The following is an 11,249-nucleotide window of genomic DNA, read 5'->3' on the forward strand; positions in this document are numbered from 1 at the left end:
GAAATATTCCTGTATGGTGCATCATCACTGCATGTGATTGTATGAGTCTGAAGAGGGACTTATGGACTATTATTGGGCTTGAGCTGGACTGGGCTGGGGTACTTTCTTTATATAGATTTACTTATTAATAGAAAGCTCTTTCTCACACATATGTCAGGGCAGCTGGATTTGTTTCTCTAGTCAACCCAGGCTCACACAGGGCCTTACTGATGAGGTGGTGACAGGACCCATTCATTTCTCTGTGCCCCCCCCCCCCATGTGAGGCAAGGGCTTTTATGGCTTTGGTGAACAAAAGTGACTTCATTATTCCAGGACTGGACCATCAAGACCACTCTAGCAGATGTTCCATAGAGTAGTTTTCCATACACTACCTCCCTCTTGGGCCTCACAAAATGTTTTCTCCACAACATGGTTCCTATAGCTATCCATTATATTTCATAAAGTATTTCATATTTTAGTATCTAAAATCAATACTAGCCAATAAAATGAAAGAAATCTTGAAGATTGTAAAGAGTGTAAAGAATTTCTGAAATTTTTATTGATCAATCTTGTAAGTGGTATAGTTATTAAACATTGTGTATCTTTGTCCAAGGTGAGCAGCCAACCTTAAAACTGTCAAGCGTTGATTTTAAGCTATTTTTTGTTGCCCAATTCATGAGATTCCATGAAAAATGGGATGAAATACTGCCTGGTCCTGCACAATCCCTATTATCTGTTCTGATCAGACTATTGCGATCCACAGAATCACATTCCTGGTGGTGCAGTGGTCAAAGGCCAGCCGTTTGAATCCATCAGCCACTTGGTGAGAGAAAGATAGGTCAGTCTAAGTCTGCGAAGAGTGACAGACTGGAGACCCTATGGGGTAGTTCTACTCTGTTCTGTAAGTGTGAAGTGAATTGGAATCAATTCAATTGCAATGTTTTTTGGGGGGGGGAGGGGGGAGTGGGAGATCTCAGTTTTCACCCTTACTATTATGTGTCTTCCTGACTCCTAAAGGTGTTACCTTTCTGGACTTGTAGCTGGAAACCTGGGCTATTTACCAAGATAATATCTTGGGAGGACTTGAAGTCCTGTAATCTGTCTCCTCAAGTGATGTGATTGCGAAAATTTCTGCTCAGCTTTTTAGTGTCAGTTGCTGTTTTCTTAGAATCTTGCTGTTTGTTTTAGGCTGTGTTCTCTAGGGAAGCAAGACCAAGAGGTGCATTTATCAAGGAAATGACTCATGCAGTTGCAGAAGGAGGAAGTCCGAGTTCAGGCAAGTTCCAAATTCATAGTTCAGATGTTAGGCTGAAGGTTTCTCTTGACTCACCTAGCTCCAGGGAACTGACAGACCCAAGACTGGTAGGAAGATAACTGGCTGGTGACCACAGAGGCAATGAATCCAAGGTCAACAGGCCCAGTTAGTGGCTGCCGAGAAAAATAAACTCAAATTCAGCTGCTCAGATGGTAGAGTGCTGAGGAGTTTTAGGATTGATAAGCAAAACGGCATGCGTCCAAAGACCCCAGAGGTCAATATATCAAATGAAGGATCAAGACTCAGCAAAAGCAAGCAAGCTTTCTCACATTATCCACTTATATAGGAACCAGGCCACATATCCAAGGGCTGTGATCTGCAATCCACCCTAATCGTATCCCGTTTTAGAGGCTTACAACAGGGAGGTCATGGGGACACTGAGAGCCCTGGCCCAGGTAATTTGACCCAGAGCCTAACTATCGCATCCCTTGTACATGTCATTTGGGCGTCAGCTGATGATGTGAGGCAAACTTAAAGAATCTGAGTTTTCTTCTTTGTGTTTCCTCTCCTTGGGGAATTCCCCCATGGGTTCTTTTACTTTGGCACCTTTGTACTATGGCATCTATTTCTTCCTTCTACAATGATTGATTTTTTTTTTCTGCTGAGCTCTATAACATGGTAGAACATTTTGGAAAATGTTTTCAGAGGAAAACTCAAGATAACGTGGAGCTCAGCTCTCCATCACTAAATCTTTAATGCCTCAAACATTTGTATTATACATTTTCTCATTCTTATAGTTGTTTTTAGTAGAAAAGTTAGTAATACTAATTACAACTGGAATCTCACCGAGGATTATTTTAAAGTTAGAACAGCAAATTTCATTTTTAGTCTAGGGCTATGTTTCTTTAGCAACATAATTATTTGGAAATCTTAATAAACTTCTAATGTTCTTCTAAAAGAACAGGCAGTACTTTTAGACCTTTATAGTTCTTTCCCAAACTTAATTCTCAAGTCTGGTTTAATTATTCACTTCCTCAAATCCACGACTCTCTCTTTCTATGTGTAAGGAAGACTGACGAAGAAATGGTGCCTTTGCATTGTGGTGTTGGCAAGGAATGTTGACTATATCATGGAGAACCAGAAGAACAAATAAACCTGCCTTAGGAAATTCACAGGCAGAATCCTCCTGAGCAGTGAGGATGGTGAGACTTTGTCTCGTGTCCTTTGGTCACGTTATCAAGGAGGGACAAATCTCTGCAAAGGGACACTATGTTTGGCAAAGTGGATGGAAAGCAAAAAGAGGAAGCCTCTCAATGGAAGGAGTGGTTGTGGCTGCGGCACGTGTGCGGCTGGTGCGGAACCAGGCAGTGTGTGCTCCTGTCGCAGAGGGCGCTATCAATCGGAGCTAACTCAATATCTACAACAGCAATGGCATCTTGTGCTTATCCGATCATACTCTTAAACTGGCTTCAATAATCATTTCAAAAGGGCCTCAATGGACTCTACTGATCAAAATCTTTCTCCTTTATCCCATTGTTTGAACGTAACTGTTATAACAGATGTGACTTTTCAAATTGTTGCAGCCCCAAACATGGAATTTTTTGTTTTGTTTCTATCTGAAAACCAACTCTTTCTTAGAAGAGTTCACTCTTCCATCTTGTATTTTGGTAAAGAGTAACAATAATACACACCTTATTATTCCATCTTAAAATATTTCCCCCTACAGTTCTAGGCTCTGTTTCCAAATGATTAGTGATAGGACATTTGTAACCAAACTATTCAATGCTACACACCATAGAGCTCCATTTTCCAAGCCCGGGTGTCAATTATCTCATTGTCCAATGTTCGACTGCCCAGTGCCACAGTCTCTCAGTACCGTGTTATAAGAAAGGCTGTATTAATGAAGCAAGACTAATTAACGTCAAAGATAGAATCTAAAAGGTCACGGCTTAGCTCAATAAATGTATCTCTTGAAGATATAAAGCTCAACTAGTGGTGGGAAAGGTGGGGGATGAGGACAGCTTTATGCTGCAGTTTAAGAACACATGCTGGCCGAGGTGCTGCCATTTTTAACTCGTCTATTCAAAGCTGAGTGCTGATTGAGGTCAGAGGAAACAAGAAACAGGCAGTGGTATATATATATATATATATATATATATATATATATATAAAATAGAAGATATAGATACCCTTCCAACTATGTTCTATGACCTAATTTACTTGATAGCTTGCAGCAGTAGTTTTCAAAATATTGACCCTTTTCCTGGATTCCACGTGTCATGAGCTCTTATCTCTTATCTGTACCTGTGCACATGCTCCTGTCTAACCTGCAGTGAAAGACAGGACTGGGATCACGTGGAATTCAGGAATAGGAATGGGAGTAGTGATTCCAGGAGGGTAGGGGGAAGGTGGGGAGAGGAGGGGAGGAAGAGGGAACCGATGGGAATGATCCACACATAAACTACACACAACCTGCCCCTGCGGGGACGGGGGGGGGGGGGGGGGAATGAAGAACAGAAACCATGGGGGAAGGGAGACAGAGGTAGGTGTAAGATATGAAAATAATAATAATTTATCAAGGGGTCACGACAATGGGGAAGGGAGAAGGAGGGAGAAAAAGGAGCTGATACTATGGCCTCAATAGAAAGTAAATGTTAAAAAAAAAAGAAAGTAAATGTTTAGAAAATAATGATGACAACATATGTACAAATATGCTTGATACAATTGATGTATGAATTGTTAAAAGACATGTAAGAGCCCCCAAATAAAATGATATTTTAATAATAAAAAAGAATATGTATGAAGATAAATGCTAAATGTATAGGCACATGATTGATAACTACATATCCTTGAAGGTTATATATTATCATTCTATAATCTTTGCTTTCTGAAGCTGGAATTTTTTAAAAGACTTGTATATATCCTCAACAAGCATCATCAGTATCACTTCAGAACTTGTTACAAAAGTGCATTGTCAGGCTCCAGCCTTGAGTGACTGAATCAGACACATTTGGTGTGGGTACAGCAATCTTAAGGTCTCCAGGTGATTCTGAAACAAGCTATGGTTGAGACATACTATGTTACAGAACATCAATGTCGGGTTGAGAGGTACATAGAGTAATAATAAGACTTTGGCTCTCTCTTTTTGAAAAACCAAGCTCAGTTTTATGGTAGCTGTTGTTCTTGGAAAGTTTAAGTATGTAAAAAAGAGAGTGTGGGCTGTACTTTAGTAGATACTATAGATTAGTTTCTTCAGCCTTCATTACAACCTCCTAACAAGCCTTCTATCAGGGGACTTCTTAGATCTGCTTGCTGCTAGGTTCTAAATGTGAATTCCTTTGCCAATTAGATATACCCATATGAAAGTCTGAAGGTGAAATTATATGTTACATACACATAATTCAAAGCTACCCTTCTGTTTAGGATCTTTATGCTGCAAACTCAGGTTGGAAGATGTAAAATGATCTCTAGAAACTGTGGCAGAGGTCCTAGTGTTTGGTCTTGTGATCTACGGCAATCCAGGGGGTGGGACATCCCTTTTGTTGCTGTGTTAGTTTGGATAGACTAGAGAAACAAATCCACAGAAACCCATATATGTATAAGAGAGAGTTTATATATATAGGTTAAGTGTACATTCAAAAAGCATCCCAACCCAGTCCAGTCCAAGCCTACAAGTCTGATTTAGGCCCTGTGTCTGACACCAATCTACAAAGTCCTCCTCAAACTCACAACACACACACGCACACACACACACACACAATGATGCTGAATGCAGGAGAATCACAGTCTAGTGGGTAGAAAGTCTTTGAATCCAGTGGCAGTGTAAGCATCTCAGCGCTGGCAGGGGTCTCCACACTGCACCAGCACCCAGGGCTGCATCAGGGCAAGTCATGTGGCTTCTCCTCAGGGATGTCTTGCCAGCTGAAGTGGGGAACTGGCTAAGGCAGCTGTACCCTGGTCCAACCAACAGAGAGCAAGAGTCCTGAGAACTAGAAAAGCAAGGCTCACTGAGCCATTAATCCCTCTGCCCTTCAATTAACCCCACATGTGTTTATCTGCCAGGTTGGCACAATCAACCATAACTGTCTCAGTTGCTCTGCATGGTAGGAATGATGTAATTAAATTGCTTGACACGACAAAGATGGCTTTCTTGAGATGGCAACAGCCTCGGTCCCTTCTCTGCTCATGGTTAGCACATAAGTTCTTTCTTTTGACTCAGGTTTGCAATGTGATTTGGAGAGAAGTTCTTGGAATTTCAAATTAGCACTAGTTAAATCAATCCTTTCAAAAAAAAGTGATAGTTTATAACATAAAATAGCTTTTTTCCCTGATTAAACTTGCAAGAGTAAATTCTCTGTAACTGATTCTAAATGATTCAGTAGGTGGCCTAATGTTTTTTCTTTCTGGAAATTTTTTGTGCATTTTCTTTCTTTTTGTCCTAAAATTTTATAAGGATTCATTCCAAATGTGAGTTTCTTTGAGTCATGTGCTAGGCATTTCTATACTTTCTGTATATAAATGTAAACATCTGAAACAGGAATTATTTTTCTTCTATTACTACATTGATAATTTCCTCCATTCTATTTTCTTTGTTGTCTATATACCTTCTGATTTCTCTCTCTCTCTCTCTCTCTCTCTCTCTCTAACCTACTCTTCTCTATTCTTCTTATATGTTCTGTTTGAAATTTATCATTATTTTTTCCTATTGAAAATTTTTTTTCAGCCAACTAGTATTAAATTTCTAAAATTTCTTTTCATACTATACTTTCTTATAGATATGATATTTTCTTGAACATCTTCAAGAACTCTAATAAGGTTTCCTTTTTTTTTTTCAAAAGTTCCCTTTCATTTCTCTCAGAGCCATTTACAAAACTGTTAGAATCCTAATATGTCTCCTTCTTAGAAATAGTTTTCTTTATGTGCAAGATAACCCTTGGTTTGTGTTCTGATTAGAAAATAATAAGTACATTGGAAGTTCTGTGAACATGGATGGGGCTTGAAGAGGGGCAAGTTCACTTTATGAGCTGTTAGCTGTTATGCTGGCAGAACCATAAATATTAGAAGGCCAACATTTTTGCTCCCATATCCTTCCGTTTCTTTAATTTGGGGGCTGAGAGATCTATGTTGTCCAGTCTAGTAGCCACAAGCCAAATGTAGCCAATTCAGTACAATTAAAATGCAAGGACATGTAAAAGACACATGAGAGTTTAAAGATTTGCTACAAATACAGAATACAAAATAATTCATTAACAATTTTACATTGATCACATATTGAAATACTAATATTTTAGGTATGGCAGGTTAAATCAAGTATATTAAAATTAATTGTACCTGTTTTTTAAAATGTTGACATCGAGAAAATTAAAGTTTTATATCCATCTTAATATATTTCTATTATAGCCTCATTTATCGGTCTGTTTTTTAATTATTATTAACTTTTAATATTTTAAGCTTAATTAATTCCGAGCCATGATTTTTTTTTCTTCTTCAGTTTCTTCTGGGAAATCTTTTTCTTTTATGCAACCCCCTCTTTTGGTTCGAGAACAATGTGTTCCTTGTCAGTCATGATCATCTCATTGTGGTGGGGGAGCGAATGCGTGGATTGTTCTGACCATGAGCTGTGTAAGTCTGGCCGCTCATCTTGGGGGCTTTGTTCACCTGGATTTGCTCAATGACCAGAGAATCCACATCTGAACCCTTAAGTTCAGCATTACTCTGCATGTTTAAGCGTGTGGAGCAAAAATTCAGCACTCTTTTTGGGCCACTGACCCTGGGTCCAACCCCACTGTTTGCCCTGGGCACACCCACCAATGCCACCATTGTAACGTCCAAAGCACACACTGCTCTTTCAAGTATTTGGCAACTTTCCATATGTGCATGCCTTTGATGGCCTGGCAGTTTCCTGGGTGCTCTCGAAGTGGACCCGGAGATTTGACCCTCTTGATTTGCAGGATTGTGTAGGGTTTTCTGGGTCAATTGAGTAGGGAACCATTTTGGCAGGGCACCTCAGGCCGCTACAGTTCGAGCAATCAGGCTGTTTTCAGTTCTCTTTCTTCTATCTTTTGTCATGCTAACACCCAGCACTAAAAACTCCTAGTACTGCTGCAGTTATTTAAGCTTCTAGTTGCTCACCTAAGTTATAACTTCCTCCAAGTACCGGTGACGTTTAGTTCTCTCTGCCCAGTGCCATCTGTTATATTCTTCCATTTGATTCTTGTTTTCTAAAAAAGGTGTTGAAATCACTCAGATGCTGATATCCTCCTATTATCTCTCCTGTGCCAATACCCTCCCATTATGATGGACTTATAACTTTATTTAATGTTATTTTCATGTCGATGCAGGAGTAAGAGGACACAATATGCTGCCTGGCAGCAGTCTGAATCCATCAGCCAGTTGGTGGGAGAAAGATAGCTCAGTCTGCGTCTGTGAAGAGTTACAGACTGGGGACCCTATGGGGGCAGTTCTGCTCTGTTCTGTAAGTGTGCTGTGAATTGGAATCAATTCAATTGCAATGGTTTTTGGTGGGGAGAGTAGGAAATCTCAGTTTTCACCCTTACTATTATGTGTCTTCCTGACTCCTAAGGGTGTTGCCTTTCTGGACTTGTAGCTGGAAACCTGGGCTATTTACCAAGATAATATCTTGGGAGGACTTGAAGTCCTGTAATCCGTCTCATCAAGTGAGACATAACGTGTTTCTTTATGATCAGGGCAGGGATTATAATTGCTTGATTAGAGAAGAAAAGGAAAGTACTGGAAAGATATTTAGTCACTTCCAGAAGAGTAGAGAAGACTGGAAAAGTAAGGTTGGAAAACCAGGAGGAACAAAGTGAAATTGGCCACACAGAATCATTACTTGAGACATGGCAAAAACAAGATCTGCGAGGACGGTTGCTGTCAGCCAGCCAAGCACTAAATGGCACAAGCCTGTACCGCCCTAGGAGAGTGCGACTCGTAAATGTACTACTTACAGTCACATGCTGCTGCCAAGACATTCCTGCTGACCTTGCTTCAGAGTCAAAGTGCCAGGAGGGGAGCATCTGATGGCCAGACCTGAAGACATGCTCTTTGTAGGGAAGTAACTACCGGCCACTTTCTCCCATTATAATGGGAAACTCGGCCTTCACTTAAGATAAGTTGGTAGGAAGTTTCTCAGAAAGTAAGGCTTTGAACCAGTTAAAAGAAATGGCAAATGTCTATGACAGGGCACACACAAGGGGGCTTCGTAATTTTGTGGAAAAATTCCTTTTTTTGAAATCCAATTCTTCCACAAACTTTTTGAAGTCCTTTCTGTATTGTCAACCAACATTCAGTGTCGCCTTTTACCAACTCATAGTGACGTAAACAGAAAGAAACCCTGGCCCACCCTGACAACCATGGCTGTGTTTGCGGCCAGCCCTTCTTCTTACAGGATGGCTCTGTTTCCCAGATCCTTGACCTTTCCAAAAGAGCTGTCCTTCTCCAGGGACCAGTCTTTTCAGAAAATGTGTCCAAATTGCATGAGACATGGTCCTGACATCCTCGCTTCAATAAGTACCATTCTGATGTACTTATTCCAATCGATTTTAAGCTCCTCTGGCAGTCCGTGTTGTATTTGATAGTCTTCACCAGCACCATAGTTAAAGTCACATCTCCTTGACTCTTTCTTGTTCACGGTTCAGCTTTTGTGAGCGCACAAGACGATGCAAAATACCTTGCTTGGGTCAGGCACATGTCTTCAAGGGGACACCTCCACTTAAACAAAGCAAAATCACATCAAAGGCCTCTTTTGAGGCAAAATTCTCTTAATGCAACACATCATTTGATTTCTGGACTCTTGCTTCCTCAGGCATTATTATTGTCTCAGGATAAGTTCTCTGCAGAAGCAAAACCAGTGATGCTTATGTGCGCACACATGCACGTGTGTGTATACATGTATGTATATATTAGTAAAATGACTCAAACAAATGAAGAAGTGGGCAAATTCAGTCCATGTCCAGTCTAATTCCAGCTGTTAAGCTGAGGCCTTTTTTTTTTTTTTAACTCATGTAGCTTTGAGTGAACTGATGAAGATCAGCAGGAAGACCACTGGCTGGTGATTGGAGAGGCAGATGACCCCAAGGTTAGCAGGTCAGATTCATGACTGGAAAAAAAATGAGTCCAAAAGTCTTGGCAGGTCGGTTGGCAGGCCAATGATGGCTCCCAAGATTGGCAGGCAACCTAGCAAAGTTTTGGCCAGAAAAAAGATGCAGATCTGGGCTGGGGTTGGATGGGCGAAGCTCTTCCACACTGTCCACTTATATAGAACTAGTTCACACCTCCGAGGAAACTTCCTGTCAATTCCACCAGACCTGTGATTTAAGTAAGGGAATTGCATGTCACCCTAATGTAATTCTTAGAACTGATTTGATACTAACATCAGATCCTATTCTGGAATTGATAACATTGTGTCAGAGCACAGCATAGGCCGGGCATTGTGGTTAGGAGCATTGAATCAATACTGACTCATAGGGACCCTATCTACAGCAGAAGGAAACACTGCGTGGTCCTATTCTATCCTCACAATGGTTCTTATGATTGACCCTATTGTTGTAGTAATTGTGTTAATCTCTCATTGACTATCTTCTTCTCTTTTTCTGACTTTATCCTTTTTTAAAAATCATTTTACTAGGGGCTCATACAACTCATCACAATCCATACATACATCAATTATGTAGAGCACATTTGTACATTCATTACCCTCTTCATTCTCAAAACATTTGCTCTCCACCTAAGCCCCTGGCATCAGCTACTCATTTTCCTCCCTCTCTCCCCTCCCCCCTCCCTCATGAACCCTTGATAATTTATAAATTATTAGTTTGCCATATCTTGCCCTGTCTGACATCTCCCTTCACCCACTTTTCTGTTGTCCATCACCCAGGGAGCAGGTTATGTGTAGATCCTTGTAATTGGTTCCCCCTTTCCAACCCACCTTCCCTTCATCCTCCGAGTATCTCCACTCACACCATTGGCCTTGAAGGGATTGTCCTCCCTGGACTCCCTGTGTTTCTAGTTCCTATCTGTACCAGTGTACATCCTCTGGTCTAGCCAGATTTGTAGGGTAGAATTGAGATAATGATAGTGGAAGAGGGGTGAGGAAGCATTTAGGAACTAGAGGAAAATTGTATATTTCATCATTGCTACATCACACCCTGACTGGCTTGTCTCCTCCCCGAGACCCTTCTGGTAGGGATGTCCAGTGGCCTACAAATGGGCTTTGGGTTTCCACTCTGCACTACCCCCTCATTCACAATTAGATGGCTGCTTGCTTATTTCAAGCCTTTAAGACCCCAGATGCTAAATCTTTTGATAGCCGGCAGCATCACCTTTCTTCACTACATTTGCTTATGCACCGATTTCTCTTCAACAATGGTATCAGGGAGGTGAGCACACAATATGATTTGTTTTTTGTTCTTTGATGCCTGATAACGGATTCCTTTGGAACCTGGTGATCATGCAGGCTGGTGTGCTCCATCCATGTGGACTTTGTTGCTTCTGAGCTAGATGGCCGCTTGCTTACCTTCAATCCTTTAAGACCCACTATATCTATTGATAGCCGGGCACCATCAACTTTCTTCACCAAATTTACTTATTCACCCGCTTTGTCTTCAGTGATTGTATCGGGCAGGTGAGCATCATAGAATGGTAGTTTAATAGAACCAAGAATTCTTGCATTGAGGGAGTACTTGAGTGGAGGCCCACTCTGTTACCTTAATACTAAACCTATAAATATATGCACATAGATCTATTTCCCCATCATCATATAAAAATATATTTGCATATTTACATGCCTTTATTTTGACCTCTATAAATGCCCTTTGCCTCCTAGCTCTTTCCTCTATTTCCTTTGACTTTGTCCCACTATCATGCTCAGCCTTCATTTGGGTTTCAGTAATTCCTCTTGGTTATATTACCCTTGATCACTTCCTACCAGACTTCCTACACCCTCCTCACCACCGATTTGGATCACTTGTTTTTCCCTTGTCCCTGGATTTGTTAA

Source organism: Tenrec ecaudatus, chromosome 2 (genome assembly GCF_050624435.1).
Source record: "Tenrec ecaudatus isolate mTenEca1 chromosome 2, mTenEca1.hap1, whole genome shotgun sequence".
Lineage (NCBI taxonomy): Eukaryota > Metazoa > Chordata > Mammalia > Afrosoricida > Tenrecidae > Tenrec > Tenrec ecaudatus.